Source organism: Epinephelus lanceolatus, chromosome 24 (assembly GCF_041903045.1).
Source record: "Epinephelus lanceolatus isolate andai-2023 chromosome 24, ASM4190304v1, whole genome shotgun sequence".
Classification (NCBI taxonomy): Eukaryota; Metazoa; Chordata; class Actinopteri; order Perciformes; family Serranidae; genus Epinephelus; species Epinephelus lanceolatus.
The window spans coordinates 23895323-23911849 of NC_135757.1; the positions used below are offsets into that span (position 1 = coordinate 23895323).

At 48.6% G+C, this 16527-nt stretch overlaps 23 non-coding genes across 23 annotated transcripts; 18 read left to right on the forward strand and 5 right to left on the reverse strand.

Moving 5' to 3' along the window:
* The first annotated feature begins 499 nt into the window (after positions 1 to 499).
* trnag-ccc (transfer RNA glycine (anticodon CCC)) lies at positions 500 to 570 on the forward strand. Its single transcript has one exon. It is a non-coding gene; the product is annotated as a tRNA-Gly (tRNA).
* Positions 571 to 1523: 953 nt separating this feature from the next.
* On the forward strand, positions 1524 to 1596 carry trnam-cau (transfer RNA methionine (anticodon CAU)). Its single transcript has one exon. It is a non-coding gene; the product is annotated as a tRNA-Met (tRNA).
* Positions 1597 to 1710: 114 nt separating this feature from the next.
* trnag-gcc (transfer RNA glycine (anticodon GCC)) lies at positions 1711 to 1781 on the forward strand. Its single transcript has one exon. It is a non-coding gene; the product is annotated as a tRNA-Gly (tRNA).
* A 598-nt stretch (positions 1782 to 2379) lies between these two features.
* On the reverse strand, positions 2380 to 2451 carry trnad-guc (transfer RNA aspartic acid (anticodon GUC)). Its single transcript has one exon. It is a non-coding gene; the product is annotated as a tRNA-Asp (tRNA).
* A 1346-nt stretch (positions 2452 to 3797) lies between these two features.
* trnag-ccc (transfer RNA glycine (anticodon CCC)) lies at positions 3798 to 3868 on the forward strand. The gene has a single exon. It is a non-coding gene; the product is annotated as a tRNA-Gly (tRNA).
* Positions 3869 to 4616: 748 nt separating this feature from the next.
* On the forward strand, positions 4617 to 4687 carry trnag-gcc (transfer RNA glycine (anticodon GCC)). The gene has a single exon. It is a non-coding gene; the product is annotated as a tRNA-Gly (tRNA).
* Positions 4688 to 4822: 135 nt separating this feature from the next.
* Positions 4823 to 4895, forward strand: trnam-cau (transfer RNA methionine (anticodon CAU)). The gene has a single exon. It is a non-coding gene; the product is annotated as a tRNA-Met (tRNA).
* Positions 4896 to 5009: 114 nt separating this feature from the next.
* trnag-gcc (transfer RNA glycine (anticodon GCC)) lies at positions 5010 to 5080 on the forward strand. Its single transcript has one exon. It is a non-coding gene; the product is annotated as a tRNA-Gly (tRNA).
* A 598-nt stretch (positions 5081 to 5678) lies between these two features.
* Positions 5679 to 5750, reverse strand: trnad-guc (transfer RNA aspartic acid (anticodon GUC)). The gene has a single exon. It is a non-coding gene; the product is annotated as a tRNA-Asp (tRNA).
* A 1346-nt stretch (positions 5751 to 7096) lies between these two features.
* Positions 7097 to 7167, forward strand: trnag-ccc (transfer RNA glycine (anticodon CCC)). Its single transcript has one exon. It is a non-coding gene; the product is annotated as a tRNA-Gly (tRNA).
* A 953-nt stretch (positions 7168 to 8120) lies between these two features.
* On the forward strand, positions 8121 to 8193 carry trnam-cau (transfer RNA methionine (anticodon CAU)). The gene has a single exon. It is a non-coding gene; the product is annotated as a tRNA-Met (tRNA).
* Positions 8194 to 8307: 114 nt separating this feature from the next.
* On the forward strand, positions 8308 to 8378 carry trnag-gcc (transfer RNA glycine (anticodon GCC)). Its single transcript has one exon. It is a non-coding gene; the product is annotated as a tRNA-Gly (tRNA).
* A 598-nt stretch (positions 8379 to 8976) lies between these two features.
* Positions 8977 to 9048, reverse strand: trnad-guc (transfer RNA aspartic acid (anticodon GUC)). The gene has a single exon. It is a non-coding gene; the product is annotated as a tRNA-Asp (tRNA).
* Positions 9049 to 10394: 1346 nt separating this feature from the next.
* On the forward strand, positions 10395 to 10465 carry trnag-ccc (transfer RNA glycine (anticodon CCC)). Its single transcript has one exon. It is a non-coding gene; the product is annotated as a tRNA-Gly (tRNA).
* Positions 10466 to 11211: 746 nt separating this feature from the next.
* On the forward strand, positions 11212 to 11282 carry trnag-gcc (transfer RNA glycine (anticodon GCC)). The gene has a single exon. It is a non-coding gene; the product is annotated as a tRNA-Gly (tRNA).
* Positions 11283 to 11417: 135 nt separating this feature from the next.
* Positions 11418 to 11490, forward strand: trnam-cau (transfer RNA methionine (anticodon CAU)). Its single transcript has one exon. It is a non-coding gene; the product is annotated as a tRNA-Met (tRNA).
* Positions 11491 to 11604: 114 nt separating this feature from the next.
* On the forward strand, positions 11605 to 11675 carry trnag-gcc (transfer RNA glycine (anticodon GCC)). Its single transcript has one exon. It is a non-coding gene; the product is annotated as a tRNA-Gly (tRNA).
* Positions 11676 to 12273: 598 nt separating this feature from the next.
* On the reverse strand, positions 12274 to 12345 carry trnad-guc (transfer RNA aspartic acid (anticodon GUC)). Its single transcript has one exon. It is a non-coding gene; the product is annotated as a tRNA-Asp (tRNA).
* A 1346-nt stretch (positions 12346 to 13691) lies between these two features.
* Positions 13692 to 13762, forward strand: trnag-ccc (transfer RNA glycine (anticodon CCC)). The gene has a single exon. It is a non-coding gene; the product is annotated as a tRNA-Gly (tRNA).
* A 741-nt stretch (positions 13763 to 14503) lies between these two features.
* On the forward strand, positions 14504 to 14574 carry trnag-gcc (transfer RNA glycine (anticodon GCC)). Its single transcript has one exon. It is a non-coding gene; the product is annotated as a tRNA-Gly (tRNA).
* Positions 14575 to 14709: 135 nt separating this feature from the next.
* Positions 14710 to 14782, forward strand: trnam-cau (transfer RNA methionine (anticodon CAU)). Its single transcript has one exon. It is a non-coding gene; the product is annotated as a tRNA-Met (tRNA).
* Positions 14783 to 14896: 114 nt separating this feature from the next.
* trnag-gcc (transfer RNA glycine (anticodon GCC)) lies at positions 14897 to 14967 on the forward strand. The gene has a single exon. It is a non-coding gene; the product is annotated as a tRNA-Gly (tRNA).
* Positions 14968 to 15565: 598 nt separating this feature from the next.
* On the reverse strand, positions 15566 to 15637 carry trnad-guc (transfer RNA aspartic acid (anticodon GUC)). The gene has a single exon. It is a non-coding gene; the product is annotated as a tRNA-Asp (tRNA).
* Between the last annotated feature and the right edge of the window lie 890 nt (positions 15638 to 16527).

Sequence of the window (16527 nt, forward strand, 5' to 3'; positions counted from 1 at the left end):
AATAGACAGGAGGCCCGTGTAACCGCGGCGCAAAGTCACATTTCTTGGGGAGGTGCATGTCAGGCCATGGCGTAGGCTGCAAACAATCACAGCAACAGCTCAGTAAACCGCATTAAATGCCATACAACAAGTTAAGCAGTCTTGCTTAGCCCATACATCTGTGATAAAGCTATGCCCAGTTGTTATATTACCAATCCTTGATTGGATGGAAGAAAGAGTTGCTTTGTGGTGTGGTGCTTTGTTAGCAGTCTTTGTTGTGTCCTTGTTCCAAAGGTGCAGATCCGAGGAAGCCGCTCGCTCGGGGTCCGTGCAGAGGTAGATGCTGGGTTGCTAATTCACAGACAAAGCACTTGTCATATGCTGGACACATTTTCCCCACAAATACGACATGCTAATGCTTTTAGCACAAGCCTATGGCATTTTACCTACCGCTGCCAACGCATAAGGTCTCGTGGATGGCGCCTGTGGCACAGCAGTAATAAGGAAGGGTGTCGCGTGCGCATTGGTGGTTCAGTGGTAGAATTCTGGCTTCCCACGCGGGAGACCCGGGTCCGATTCCCGGCCAATGCAATGAGCTTTCCCCCGCTGTTAGGAATCAGCCCTTGCACGGCTTCTTCATCTTCTGGCAGTTAATACCTGAGGGGTTTACCACTAAGCAGGACTGGCTGCTTAGCGAGGTATGCCGAGTCTGAAGCCACAGCTTTGCCGTCCCACGAAGGCGGCCCTCTTTTAACCTGGCTATATGGCCACGGTCATTTATGCTACCGACCTAACCTGGCCTGGACTAGTTTTTGTTGGGTATTTGGGCTGGAAATCAGTTAAAAAAGCACCTTTCACCGATCCTTTGACAAGCGTCAACTCTGTGGTGAATGTCAGTCTATGAACGGTGCAGATTCTCATCTGAGGGAACACGTTGTAAATGCGCTTTGTCCAACTTGATGCAACGTTACATTAGTAATGCCGCTGAAGAAAAAAAGCGCCCAGTAGCGCATAGCCTTTGTGTGTCAGGTTGCAGGTTGTTTTGTTGTCTTTGCCCTGGGAACAAACTGCATCTCAGTGCTGCAGAAAATGGGGGCAAACGTATTGTTTTATTCTATTGACAAGGTTGTTCTTGCTGTTTGTGAGCTAGCAAAATTGATTGTGTGATTGATTTGTCACCCATGGGATACCACACGAAAAGCGATACCAGTGAATTTTTTTCTCCCCTCACCTCTCAGAGCCGAGGGTAGCGCGTCATAGACAGACCAATGGGAGAGGACCAGGTTTTTCTGCTGTGATGTGGGCCTCGTCGGTGTTGTGGATGAAGCGGTGATGTGAGCATTGGTGGTTCAGTGGTAGAATTCTCGCCTGCCACGCGGGAGACCCGGGTCCGATTGCCGGCCAATGCAGTGAGCTTTTAGTGCCGTCTTCAGTCGGCCCTTGGCCATCCAGGGGATTTTCGTGCTAAGGACAAGCAGTCATTTCTGTTCACGTGAGACAAAAGATGCTGTAGATTTGACTCGTGCAGGTTGGTTGCATTTTGTGCCTCGTTGGCGCAGTAGGCAGCGCGTCAGTCTCATAATCTGAAGGTCGTGAGTTCGAGCCTCACACGGGGCAGGTGGTTTTTTTTTTCTTTGTTTCTTTTCTTTTCTTTGTCCTGGCCTGGAATTATCCGCAGTGAACGACACGACTCGAACCGGCGCCTGGGCGATGTTCAAGCAGCATTTGTCAGCATTGGTGGTTCAGTGGTAGAATTCTCGCCTGCCACGCGGGAGGCCCGGGTTCGATTCCCGGCCAATGCACTATACCTTTGACTCGCTGACGATGAAGATGTGAATATGTCATGGTACATCCATGGCAGAGCCTGACAGTGAAAGACAGCACTTTGATTGACACTTCGGCTGAGGCCACCAGAAGAGGTTTGGATGTGAGTAAAGGAAACAAACAGCTAAAGTCAAGAGGGAGTGGGATTGAAGCAAAGTGCTTAGAGAAGAGAGGCCACTGTTTTTTCCTTTAGCCATGGAGCTCTTGAGCAGAAACGGTTTTTAAAGGTTTGCTAGGGCATGGACAAAATCCTTTGTTCTTTCTACATGGGGTTGTGTTGTTAATGTCCCAAGTGGCAAACTGGCATCTCCAGTCCGTCCTGTGGAACTTCTGGTCTCTCTTTTTGGTCTCCATAGCAGCAGACTAACGCCGCCTGCTGCCACGGACAGCGATTTTCCTCTCACGCAGGTGCAGAACATACGTGCTGGTTGGCGGTTGGCGGTTGGCGGTACAGCAATACGCGGGGTCAGACTGACAGAGTGTTTTTCTTTACAGGAGAAAAGACATAACTGTTAGGCAAGAGTAATTAAGAAATTGCCATAGACAGCGTAACTGGAAACAAAAGCAGCTGTGGCACTCCCCGTCGGGGAATCGAACCCCGGTCTCCCGCGTGACAGGCGGGGATACTCACCACTATACTAACGAGGAGATGTCAGGTGCTGCAGAGGCCTCTGCGCGGCAGGCCCGGGTTCGATCCCCGGCCGATGCAACACCGCCATGTTAGGCTGTTACTGTAGTGTTAGGCGGGATTTAAACTCCTGCGGTGAGCATTTACACTTGAGCCGTGGTGTGTCTGTGTCACTCTGCGGTTACACCTCCAAAACACTAGTCGGCGGCTGGGTTTCTGTGAAGTGCTGTAAAGTTTTGTTGATTCAAAACAAACATTAAACATGGCTTGAACGTGACCATTTCAAACACAAGTCGGCAAATCGCCGTCACTAGGACTGGCAGCATTCTCAGACAAAGCACTTGTCTTTTGCTGGACACATTTTCCCCACAAATACAACATGCTAACGTTTTTAGCACAAGCCTATGGCATTTTACACGGTATAAATTAGCCAAGCGGCTAGTAGTGGACTTTTTTCTCTGCTCCAAGGACAAGGACAGAGGACAACAAGAACAACAACAGCAACATTTAACAAAGGTAACGTTACAAAATTCTGCTCCCTTGACCCTCGCAAGGTTCACCGACAAAACAACTGTCTTATACTAATCACGTTTTGCAAACAAATGTAACATGCTAGCGTTATTAGCACAAGCCTATGGCATTTTACATTGTATAGATTAGCCTAGCGACGAGCGGAGATTCCCTCTGCTCATGGGAAGCCAGGCTAAATCCCGAAGTGTAAATCCCCGAAGGATAAATCACACACAAGGCTGTGAACTGCTATTTCTGTGGAGGCTTTATTGTCTTCACAATGTATTGTTTGTTATCTGTGGAATAAAAGTAAATAAAAGCTTTGTTTCCATAGGGGAAATGGTTTCAGCTTACGAAAATAGACAGGAGGCCCGTGTAACCGCGGCGCAAAGTCACATTTCTTGGGGAGGTGCATGTCAGGCCATGGCGTAGGCTGCAAACAATCACAGCAACAGCTCAGTAAACCGCATTAAATGCCATACAACAAGTTAAGCAGTCTTGCTTAGCCCATACATCTGTGATAAAGCTATGCCCAGTTGTTATATTACCAATCCTTGATTGGATGGAAGAAAGAGTTGCTTTGTGGTGTGGTGCTTTGTTAGCAGTCTTTGTTGTGTCCTTGTTCCAAAGGTGCAGATCCGAGGAAGCCGCTCGCTCGGGGTCCGTGCAGAGGTAGATGCTGGGTTGCTAATTCACAGACAAAGCACTTGTCATATGCTGGACACATTTTCCCCACAAATACGACATGCTAATGCTTTTAGCACAAGCCTATGGCATTTTACCTACCGCCGCCAACGCATAAGGTCTCGTGGATGGCGCCTGTGGCACAGCAGTAATAAGGAAGGGTGTCGCGTGCGCATTGGTGGTTCAGTGGTAGAATTCTGGCTTCCCACGCGGGAGACCCGGGTCCGATTCCCGGCCAATGCAATGAGCTTTCCCCCGCTGTTAGGAATCAGCCCTTGCACGGCTTCTTCATCTTCTGGCAGTTAATACCTGAGGGGTTTACCACTAAGCAGGACTGGCTGCTTAGCGAGGTATGCCGAGTCTGAAGCCACAGCTTTGCCGTCCCATGAAGGCATCGCCCTCTTTTAACCTGGCTATATGGCCACGGTCATTTATGCTACCGACCTAACCTGGCCTGGACTAGTTTTTGTTGGGTATTTGGGCTGGAAATCAGTTAAAAAAGCACCTTTCACCGATCCTTTGACAAGCGTCAACTCTGTGGTGAATGTCAGTCTATGAACGGTGCAGATTCTCATCTGAGGGAACACGTTGTAAATGCGCTTTGTCCAACTTGATGCAACGTTACATTAGTAATGCCGCTGAAGAAAAAAAGCGCCCAGTAGCGCATAGCCTTTGTGTGTCAGGTTGCAGGTTGTTTTGTTGTCTTTGCCCTGGGAACAAACTGCATCTCAGTGCTGCAGAAAATGGGGGCAAACGTATTGTTTTATTCTATTGACAAGGTTGTTCTTGCTGTTTGTGAGCTAGCAAAATTGATTGTGTGATTGATTTGTCACCCATGGGATACCACACGAAAAGCGATTCCAGTGAATTTTTTCTCCCCTCACTTCTCAGAGCCGAGGGTAGCGCGTCATAGACAGACCAATGGGAGAGGACCAGGTTTTTCTGCTGTGATGTGGGCCTCGTCGGTGTTGTGGATGAAGCGGTGATGTGAGCATTGGTGGTTCAGTGGTAGAATTCTCGCCTGCCACGCGGGAGACCCGGGTCCGATTCCCGGCCAATGCAGTGAGCTTTTAGTGCCGTCTTCAGTCGGCCCTTGGCCATCCAGGGGATTTTCGTGCTAAGGACAAGCAGTCATTTCTGTTCACGTGAGACAAAAGATGCTGTAGATTTGACTCGTGCAGTTGGGTTGCATTTTGTGCCTCGTTGGCGCAGTAGGCAGCGCGTCAGTCTCATAATCTGAAGGTCGTGAGTTCGAGCCTCACACGGGGCAGGTGGTTTTTTTTTCCTTTGTTTCTTTTCTTTTCTTTGTCCTGGCCTGGAATTATCCGCAGTGAACGACACGACTCGAACCGGCGCCTGGGCGATGTTCAAGCAGCATTTGTCAGCATTGGTGGTTCAGTGGTAGAATTCTCGCCTGCCACGCGGGAGGCCCGGATTCGATTCCCGGCCAATGCACTATACCTTTGACTCGCTGACGATGAAGATGTGAATATGTCATGGTACATCCATGGCAGAGCCTGACAGTGAAAGACAGCACTTTGATTGACACTTCGGCTGAGGCCACCAGAAGAGGTTTGGATGTGAGTAAAGGAAACAAACAGCTAAAGTCAAGAGGGAGTGGGATTGAAGCAAAGTGCTTAGAGAAGAGAGGCCACTGTTTTTTCCTTTAGCCATGGAGCTCTTGAGCAGAAACGGTTTTTAAAGGTTTGCTAGGGCATGGACAAAATCCTTTGTTCTTTCTACATGGGGTTGTGTTGTTAATGTCCCAAGTGGCAAACTGGCATCTCCAGTCCGTCCTGTGGAACTTCTGGTCTCTCTTTTTGGTCTCCATAGCAGCAGACTAACGCCGCCTGCTGCCACGGACAGCGATTTTCCTCTCACGCAGGTGCAGAACATACGTGCTGGTTGGCGGTTGGCGGTTGGCGGTACAGCAATACGCGGGGTCAGACTGACAGAGTGTTTTTCTTTACAGGAGAAAAGACATAACTGTTAGGCAAGAGTAATTAAGAAATTGCCATAGACAGCGTAACTGGAAACAAAAGCAGCTGTGGCACTCCCCGTCGGGGAATCGAACCCCGGTCTCCCGCGTGACAGGCGGGGATACTCACCACTATACTAACGAGGAGATGTCAGGTGCTGCAGAGGCCTCTGCGCGGCAGGCCCGGGTTCGATCCCCGGCCGATGCAACACCGCCATGTTAGGCTGTTACTGTAGTGTTAGGCGGGATTTAAACTCCTGCGGTGAGCATTTACACTTGAGCCGTGGTGTGTCTGTGTCACTCTGCGGTTACACCTCCAAAACACTAGTCGGCGGCTGGGTTTCTGTGAAGTGCTGTAAAGTTTTGTTGATTCAAAACAAACATTAAACATGGCTTGAACGTGACCATTTCAAACACAAGTCGGCAAATCGCCGTCACTAGGACTGGCAGCATTCTCAGACAAAGCACTTGTCTTTTGCTGGACACATTTTCCCCACAAATACAACATGCTAACGTTTTTAGCACAAGCCTATGGCATTTTACATGGTATAAATTAGCCAAGCGGCTAGTAGTGGACTTTTTTCTCTGCTCCAAGGACAAGGACAGAGGACAACAAGAACAACAACAGCAACATTTAACAAAGGTAACGTTACAAAATTCTGCTCCCTTGACCCTCGCAAGGTTCACCGACAAAACAACTGTCTTATACTAATCACGTTTTGCAAACAAATGTAACATGCTAGCGTTATTAGCACAAGCCTATGGCATTTTACATTGTATAGATTAGCCTAGCGACGAGCGGAGATTCCCTCTGCTCATGGGAAGCCAGGCTAAATCCCGAAGTGTAAATCCCCGAAGGATAAATCACACACAAGGCTGTGAACTGCTATTTCTGTGGAGGCTTTATTGTCTTCACAATGTATTGTTTGTTATCTGTGGAATAAAAGTAAATAAAAGCTTTGTTTCCATAGGGGAAATGGTTTCAGCTTACGAAAATAGACAGGAGGCCCGTGTAACCGCGGCGCAAAGTCACATTTCTTGGGGAGGTGCATGTCAGGCCATGGCGTAGGCTGCAAACAATCACAGCAACAGCTCAGTAAACCGCATTAAATGCCATACAACAAGTTAAGCAGTCTTGCTTAGCCCATACATCTGTGATAAAGCTATGCCCAGTTGTTATATTACCAATCCTTGATTGGATGGAAGAAAGAGTTGCTTTGTGGTGTGGTGCTTTGTTAGCAGTCTTTGTTGTGTCCTTGTTCCAAAGGTGCAGATCCGAGGAAGCCGCTCGCTCGGGGTCCGTGCAGAGGTAGATGCTGGGTTGCTAATTCACAGACAAAGCACTTGTCATATGCTGGACACATTTTCCCCACAAATACGACATGCTAATGCTTTTAGCACAAGCCTATGGCATTTTACCTACCGCCGCCAACGCATAAGGTCTCGTGGATGGCGCCTGTGGCACAGCAGTAATAAGGAAGGGTGTCGCGTGCGCATTGGTGGTTCAGTGGTAGAATTCTGGCTTCCCACGCGGGAGACCCGGGTCCGATTCCCGGCCAATGCAATGAGCTTTCCCCCGCTGTTAGGAATCAGCCCTTGCACGGCTTCTTCATCTTCTGGCAGTTAATACCTGAGGGGTTTACCACTAAGCAGGACTGGCTGCTTAGCGAGGTATGCCGAGTCTGAAGCCACAGCTTTGCCGTCCCACGAAGGCGGCCCTCTTTTAACCTGGCTATATGGCCACGGTCATTTATGCTACCGACCTAACCTGGCCTGGACTAGTTTTTGTTGGGTATTTGGGCTGGAAATCAGTTAAAAAAGCACCTTTCACCGATCCTTTGACAAGCGTCAACTCTGTGGTGAATGTCAGTCTATGAACGGTGCAGATTCTCATCTGAGGGAACACGTTGTAAATGCGCTTTGTCCAACTTGATGCAACGTTACATTAGTAATGCCGCTGAAGAAAAAAAGCGCCCAGTAGCGCATAGCCTTTGTGTGTCAGGTTGCAGGTTGTTTTGTTGTCTTTGCCCTGGGAACAAACTGCATCTCAGTGCTGCAGAAAATGGGGGCAAACGTATTGTTTTATTCTATTGACAAGGTTGTTCTTGCTGTTTGTGAGCTAGCAAAATTGATTGTGTGATTGATTTGTCACCCATGGGATACCACACGAAAAGCGATACCAGTGAATTTTTTTCTCCCCTCACCTCTCAGAGCCGAGGGTAGCGCGTCATAGACAGACCAATGGGAGAGGACCAGGTTTTTCTGCTGTGATGTGGGCCTCGTCGGTGTTGTGGATGAAGCGGTGATGTGAGCATTGGTGGTTCAGTGGTAGAATTCTCGCCTGCCACGCGGGAGACCCGGGTCCGATTGCCGGCCAATGCAGTGAGCTTTTAGTGCCGTCTTCAGTCGGCCCTTGGCCATCCAGGGGATTTTCGTGCTAAGGACAAGCAGTCATTTCTGTTCACGTGAGACAAAAGATGCTGTAGATTTGACTCGTGCAGGTTGGTTGCATTTTGTGCCTCGTTGGCGCAGTAGGCAGCGCGTCAGTCTCATAATCTGAAGGTCGTGAGTTCGAGCCTCACACGGGGCAGGTGTTTTTTTTTTTCTTTGTTTCTTTTCTTTTCTTTGTCCTGGCCTGGAATTATCCGCAGTGAACGACACGACTCGAACCGGCGCCTGGGCGATGTTAAAGCAGCATTTGTCAGCATTGGTGGTTCAGTGGTAGAATTCTCGCCTGCCACGCGGGAGGCCCGGGTTCGATTCCCGGCCAATGCACTATACCTTTGACTCGCTGACGATGAAGATGTGAATATGTCATGGTACATCCATGGCAGAGCCTGACAGTAAAAGACAGCACTTTGATTGACACTTCAGCTGAGGCCACCAGAAGAGGTTTGGATGTGAGTAAAGGAAACAAACAGCTAAAGTCAAGAGGGAGTGGGATTGAAGCAAAGTGCTTAGAGAAGAGAGGCCACTGTTTTTTCCTTTAGCCATGGAGCTCTTGAGCAGAAACGGTTTTTAAAGGTTTGCTAGGGCATGGACAAAATCCTTTGTTCTTTCTACATGGGGTTGTGTTGTTAATGTCCCAAGTGGCAAACTGGCATCTCCAGTCCGTCCTGTGGAACTTCTGGTCTCTCTTTTTGGTCTCCATAGCAGCAGACTAACGCCGCCTGCTGCCACGGACAGCGATTTTCCTCTCACGCAGGTGCAGAACATATGTGCTGGTTGGCGGTTGGCGGTTGGCGGTACAGCAATACGCGGGGTCAGACTGACAGAGTGTTTTTCTTTACAGGAGAAAAGACATAACTGTTAGGCAAGAGTAATTAAGAAATTGCCATAGACAGCGTAACTGGAAACAAAAGCAACTGTGGCACTCCCCGTCGGGGAATCGAACCCCGGTCTCCCGCGTGACAGGCGGGGATACTCACCACTATACTAACGAGGAGATGTCAGGTGCTGCAGAGGCCTCTGCGCGGCAGGCCCGGGTTCGATCCCCGGCCGATGCAACACCGCCATGTTAGGCTGTTACTGTAGTGTTAGGCGGGATTTAAACTCCTGCGGTGAGCATTTACACTTGAGCCGTGGTGTGTCTGTGTCACTCTGCGGTTACACCTCCAAAACACTAGTCGGCGGCTGGGTTTCTGTGAAGTGCTGTAAAGTTTTGTTGATTCAAAACAAACATTAAACATGGCTTGAACGTGACCATTTCAAACACAAGTCGGCAAATCGCCGTCACTAGGACTGGCAGCATTCTCAGACAAAGCACTTGTCTTTTGCTGGACACATTTTCCCCACAAATACAACATGCTAACGTTTTTAGCACAAGCCTATGGCATTTTACACGGTATAAATTAGCCAAGCGGCTAGTAGTGGACTTTTTTCTCTGCTCCAAGGACAAGGACAGAGGACAACAAGAACAACAACAGCAACATTTAACAAAGGTAACGTTACAAAATTCTGCTCCCTTGACCCTCGCAAGGTTCACCGACAAAACAACTGTCTTATACTAATCACGTTTTGCAAACAAATGTAACATGCTAGCGTTATTAGCACAAGCCTATGGCATTTTACATTGTATAGATTAGCCTAGCGACGAGCGGAGATTCCCTCTGCTCATGGGAAGCCAGGCTAAATCCCGAAGTGTAAATCCCCGAAGGATAAATCACACACAAGGCTGTGAACTGCTATTTCTGTGGAGGCTTTATTGTCTTCACAATGTATTGTTTGTTATCTGTGGAATAAAAGTAAATAAAAGCTTTGTTTCCATAGGGGAAATGGTTTCAGCTTACGAAAATAGACAGGAGGCCCGTGTAACCGCGGCGCAAAGTCACATTTCTTGGGGAGGTGCATGTCAGGCCATGGCGTAGGCTGCAAACAATCACAGCAACAGCTCAGTAAACCGCATTAAATGCCATACAACAAGTTAAGCAGTCTTGCTTAGCCCATACATCTGTGATAAAGCTATGCCCAGTTGTTATATTACCAATCCTTGATTGGATGGAAGAAAGAGTTGCTTTGTGGTGTGGTGCTTTGTTAGCAGTCTTTGTTGTGTCCTTGTTCCAAAGGTGCAGATCCGAGGAAGCCGCTCGCTCGGGGTCCGTGCAGAGGTAGATGCTGGGTTGCTAATTCACAGACAAAGCACTTGTCATATGCTGGACACATTTTCCCCACAAATACGACATGCTAATGCTTTTAGCACAAGCCTATGGCATTTTACCTACCGCCGCCAACGCATAAGGTCTCGTGGATGGCGCCTGTGGCACAGCAGTAATAAGGAAGGGTGTCGCGTGCGCATTGGTGGTTCAGTGGTAGAATTCTGGCTTCCCACGCGGGAGACCCGGGTCCGATTCCCGGCCAATGCAATGAGCTTTCCCCCGCTGTTAGGAATCAGCCCTTGCACGGCTTCTTCATCTTCTGGCAGTTAATACCTGAGGGGTTTACCACTAAGCAGGACTGGCTGCTTAGCGAGGTATGCCGAGTCTGAAGCCACAGCTTTGCCGTCCCATGAAGGCGGCCCTCTTTTAACCTGGCTATATGGCCACGGTCATTTATGCTACCGACCTAACCTGGCCTGGACTAGTTTTTGTTGGGTATTTGGGCTGGAAATCAGTTAAAAAAGCACCTTTCACCGATCCTTTGACAAGCGTCAACTCTGTGGTGAATGTCAGTCTATGAACGGTGCAGATTCTCATCTGAGGGAACACGTTGTAAATGCGCTTTGTCCAACTTGATGCAACGTTACATTAGTAATGCCGCTGAAGAAAAAAAGCGCCCAGTAGCGCATAGCCTTTGTGTGTCAGGTTGCAGGTTGTTTTGTTGTCTTTGCCCTGGGAACAAACTGCATCTCAGTGCTGCAGAAAATGGGGGCAAACGTATTGTTTTATTCTATTGACAAGGTTGTTCTTGCTGTTTGTGAGCTAGCAAAATTGATTGTGTGATTGATTTGTCACCCATGGGATACCACACGAAAAGCGATACCAGTGAATTTTTTCTCCCCTCACTTCTCAGAGCCGAGGGTAGCGCGTCATAGACAGACCAATGGGAGAGGACCAGGTTTTTCTGCTGTGATGTGGGCCTCGTCGGTGTTGTGGATGAAGCGGTGATGTGAGCATTGGTGGTTCAGTGGTAGAATTCTCGCCTGCCACGCGGGAGACCCGGGTCCGATTCCCGGCCAATGCAGTGAGCTTTTAGTGCCGTCTTCAGTCGGCCCTTGGCCATCCAGGGGATTTTCGTGCTAAGGACAAGCAGTCATTTCTGTTCACGTGAGACAAAAGATGCTGTAGATTTGACTCGTGCAGTTGGGTTGCATTTTGTGCCTCGTTGGCGCAGTAGGCAGCGCGTCAGTCTCATAATCTGAAGGTCGTGAGTTCGAGCCTCACACGGGGCAGGTGGTTTTTTTTTTCTTTGTTTCTTTTCTTTTCTTTGTCCTGGCCTGGAATTATCCGCAGTGAACGACACGACTCGAACCGGCGCCTGGGCGATGTTCAAGCAGCATTTGTCAGCATTGGTGGTTCAGTGGTAGAATTCTCGCCTGCCACGCGGGAGGCCCGGGTTCGATTCCCGGCCAATGCACTATACCTTTGACTCGCTGACGATGAAGATGTGAATATGTCATGGTACATCCATGGCAGAGCCTGACAGTGAAAGACAGCACTTTGATTGACACTTCAGCTGAGGCCACCAGAAGAGGTTTGGATGTGAGTAAAGGAAACAAACAGCTAAAGTCAAGAGGGAGTGGGATTGAAGCAAAGTGCTTAGAGAAGAGAGGCCACTGTTTTTTCCTTTAGCCATGGAGCTCTTGAGCAGAAACGGTTTTTAAAGGTTTGCTAGGGCATGGACAAAATCCTTTGTTCTTTCTACATGGGGTTGTGTTGTTAATGTCCCAAGTGGCAAACTGGCATCTCCAGTCCGTCCTGTGGAACTTCTGGTCTCTCTTTTTGGTCTCCATAGCAGCAGACTAACGCCGCCTGCTGCCACGGACAGCAATTTTCCTCTCACGCAGGTGCAGAACATACGTGCTGGTTGGCGGTTGGCGGTTGGCGGTACAGCAATACGCGGGGTCAGACTGACAGAGTGTTTTTCTTTACAGGAGAAAAGACATAACTGTTAGGCAAGAGTAATTAAGAAATTGCCATAGACAGCGTAACTGGAAACAAAAGCAGCTGTGGCACTCCCCGTCGGGGAATCGAACCCCGGTCTCCCGCGTGACAGGCGGGGATACTCACCACTATACTAACGAGGAGATGTCAGGTGCTGCAGAGGCCTCTGCGCGGCAGGCCCGGGTTCGATCCCCGGCCGATGCAACACCGCCATGTTAGGCTGTTACTGTAGTGTTAGGCGGGATTTAAACTCCTGCGGTGAGCATTTACACTTGAGCCGTGGTGTGTCTGTGTCACTCTGCGGTTACACCTCCAAAACACTAGTCGGCGGCTGGGTTTCTGTGAAGTGCTGTAAAGTTTTGTTGATTCAAAACAAACATTAAACATGGCTTGAACGTGACCATTTCAAACACAAGTCGGCAAATCGCCGTCACTAGGACTGGCAGCATTCTCAGACAAAGCACTTGTCTTTTGCTGGACACATTTTCCCCACAAATACAACATGCTAACGTTTTTAGCACAAGCCTATGGCATTTTACATGGTATAAATTAGCCAAGCGGCTAGTAGTGGACTTTTTTCTCTGCTCCAAGGACAAGGACAGAGGACAACAAGAACAACAACAGCAACATTTAACAAAGGTAACGTTACAAAATTCTGCTCCCTTGACCCTCGCAAGGTTCACCGACAAAACAACTGTCTTATACTAATCACGTTTTGCAAACAAATGTAACATGCTAGCGTTATTAGCACAAGCCTATGGCATTTTACATTGTATAGATTAGCCTAGCGACGAGCGGAGATTCCCTCTGCTCATGGGAAGCCAGGCTAAATCCCGAAGTGTAAATCCCCGAAGGATAAATCACACACAAGGCTGTGAACTGCTATTTCTGTGGAGGCTTTATTGTCTTCACAATGTATTGTTTGTTATCTGTGGAATAAAAGTAAATAAAAGCTTTGTTTCCATAGGGGAAATGGTTTCAGCTTACGAAAATAGACAGGAGGCCCGTGTAACCGCGGCGCAAAGTCACATTTCTTGGGGAGGTGCATGTCAGGCCATGGCGTAGGCTGCAAACAATCACAGCAACAGCTCAGTAAACCGCATTAAATGCCATACAACAAGTTAAGCAGTCTTGCTTAGCCCATACATCTGTGATAAAGCTATGCCCAGTTGTTATATTACCAATCCTTGATTGGATGGAAGAAAGAGTTGCTTTGTGGTGTGGTGCTTTGTTAGCAGTCTTTGTTGTGTCCTTGTTCCAAAGGTGCAGATCCGAGGAAGCCGCTCGCTCGGGGTCCGTGCAGAGGTAGATGCTGGGTTGCTAATTCACAGACAAAGCACTTGTCATATGCTGGACACATTTTCCCCACAAATACGACATGCTAATGCTTTTAGCACAAGCCTATGGCATTTTACCTACCGCCGCCAACGCATAAGGTCTCGTGGATGGCGCCTGTGGCACAGCAGTAATAAGGAAGGGTGTCGCGTGCGCATTGGTGGTTCAGTGGTAGAATTCTGGCTTCCCACGCGGGAGACCCGGGTCCGATTCCCGGCCAATGCAATGAGCTTTCCCCCGCTGTTAGGAATCAGCCCTTGCACGGCTTCTTCATCTTCTGGCAGTTAATACCTGAGGGGTTTACCACTAAGCAGGACTGGCTGCTTAGCGAGGTATGCCGAGTCTGAAGCCACAGCTTTGCTGTCCCATGAAGGCGGCCCTCTTTTAACCTGGCTATATGGCCACGGTCATTTATGCTACCGACCTAACCTGGCCTGGACTAGTTTTTGTTGGGTATTTGGGCTGGAAATCAGTTAAAAAAGCACCTTTCACCGATCCTTTGACAAGCGTCAACTCTGTGGTGAATGTCAGTCTATGAACGGTGCAGATTCTCATCTGAGGGAACACGTTGTAAATGCGCTTTGTCCAACTTGATGCAACGTTACATTAGTAATGCCGCTGAAGAAAAAAAGCGCCCAGTAGCGCATAGCCTTTGTGTGTCAGGTTGCAGGTTGTTTTGTTGTCTTTGCCCTGGGAACAAACTGCATCTCAGTGCTGCAGAAAATGGGGGCAAACGTATTGTTTTATTCTATTGACAAGGTTGCTGTTTGTGAGCTAGCAAAATTGATTGTGTGATTGATTTGTCACCCATGGGATACCACACGAAAAGCGATACCAGTGAATTTTTTTCTCCCCTCACCTCTCAGAGCCGAGGGTAGCGCGTCATAGACAGACCAATGGGAGAGGACCAGGTTTTTCTGCTGTGATGTGGGCCTCGTCGGTGTTGTGGATGAAGCGGTGATGTGAGCATTGGTGGTTCAGTGGTAGAATTCTCGCCTGCCACGCGGGAGACCCGGGTCCGATTCCCGGCCAATGCAGTGAGCTTTTAGTGCCGTCTTCAGTCGGCCCTTGGCCATCCAGGGGATTTTCGTGCTAAGGACAAGCAGTCATTTCTGTTCACGTGAGACAAAAGATGCTGTAGATTTGACTCGTGCAGTTGGGTTGCATTTTGTGCCTCGTTGGCGCAGTAGGCAGCGCGTCAGTCTCATAATCTGAAGGTCGTGAGTTCGAGCCTCACACGGGGCAGGTGGTTTTTTTTTTCTTTGTTTCTTTTCTTTTCTTTGTCCTGGCTTGGAATTATCCGCAGTGAACGACACGACTCGAACCGGCGCCTGGGCGATGTTCAAGCAGCATTTGTCAGCATTGGTGGTTCAGTGGTAGAATTCTCGCCTGCCACGCGGGAGGCCCGGGTTCGATTCCCGGCCAATGCACTATACCTTTGACTCGCTGACGATGAAGATGTGAATATGTCATGGTACATCCATGGCAGAGCCTGACAGTGAAAGACAGCACTTTGATTGACACTTCAGCTGAGGCCACCAGAAGAGGTTTGGATGTGAGTAAAGGAAACAAACAGCTAAAGTCAAGAGGGAGTGGGATTGAAGCAAAGTGCTTAGAGAAGAGAGGCCACTGTTTTTTCCTTTAGCCATGGAGCTCTTGAGCAGAAACGGTTTTTAAAGGTTTGCTAGGGCATGGACAAAATCCTTTGTTCTTTCTACATGGGGTTGTGTTGTTAATGTCCCAAGTGGCAAACTGGCATCTCCAGTCCGTCCTGTGGAACTTCTGGTCTCTCTTTTTGGTCTCCATAGCAGCAGACTAACGCCGCCTGCTGCCACGGACAGCAATTTTCCTCTCACGCAGGTGCAGAACATACGTGCTGGTTGGCGGTTGGCGGTTGGCGGTACAGCAATACGCGGGGTCAGACTGACAGAGTGTTTTTCTTTACAGGAGAAAAGACATAACTGTTAGGCAAGAGTAATTAAGAAATTGCCATAGACAGCGTAACTGGAAACAAAAGCAGCTGTGGCACTCCCCGTCGGGGAATCGAACCCCGGTCTCCCGCGTGACAGGCGGGGATACTCACCACTATACTAACGAGGAGATGTCAGGTGCTGCAGAGGCCTCTGCGCGGCAGGCCCGGGTTCGATCCCCGGCCGATGCAACACCGCCATGTTAGGCTGTTACTGTAGTGTTAGGCGGGATTTAAACTCCTGCGGTGAGCATTTACACTTGAGCCGTGGTGTGTCTGTGTCACTCTGCGGTTACACCTCCAAAACACTAGTCGGCGGCTGGGTTTCTGTGAAGTGCTGTAAAGTTTTGTTGATTCAAAACAAACATTAAACATGGCTTGAACGTGACCATTTCAAACACAAGTCGGCAAATCGCCGTCACTAGGACTGGCAGCATTCTCAGACAAAGCACTTGTCTTTTGCTGGACACATTTTCCCCACAAATACAACATGCTAACGTTTTTAGCACAAGCCTATGGCATTTTACACGGTATAAATTAGCCAAGCGGCTAGTAGTGGACTTTTTTCTCTGCTCCAAGGACAAGGACAGAGGACAACAAGAACAACAACAGCAACATTTAACAAAGGTAACGTTACAAAATTCTGCTCCCTTGACCCTCGCAAGGTTCACCGACAAAACAACTGTCTTATACTAATCACGTTTTGCAAACAAATGTAACATGCTAGCGTTATTAGCACAAGCCTATGGCATTTTACATTGTATAGATTAGCCTAGCGACGAGCGGAGATTCCCTCTGCTCATGGGAAGCCAGGCTAAATCCCGAAGTGTAAATCCCCGAAGGATAAATCACACACAAGGCTGTGAACTGCTATTTCTGTGGAGGCTTTATTGTCTTCACAATGTATTGTTTGTTATCTGTGGAATAAAAGTAAATAAAAGCTTTGTTTCCATAGGGGAAATGGTTTCAGCTTACGAAAATAGACAGGAGGCCCGTGTAACCGCGGCGCAAAGTCACATTT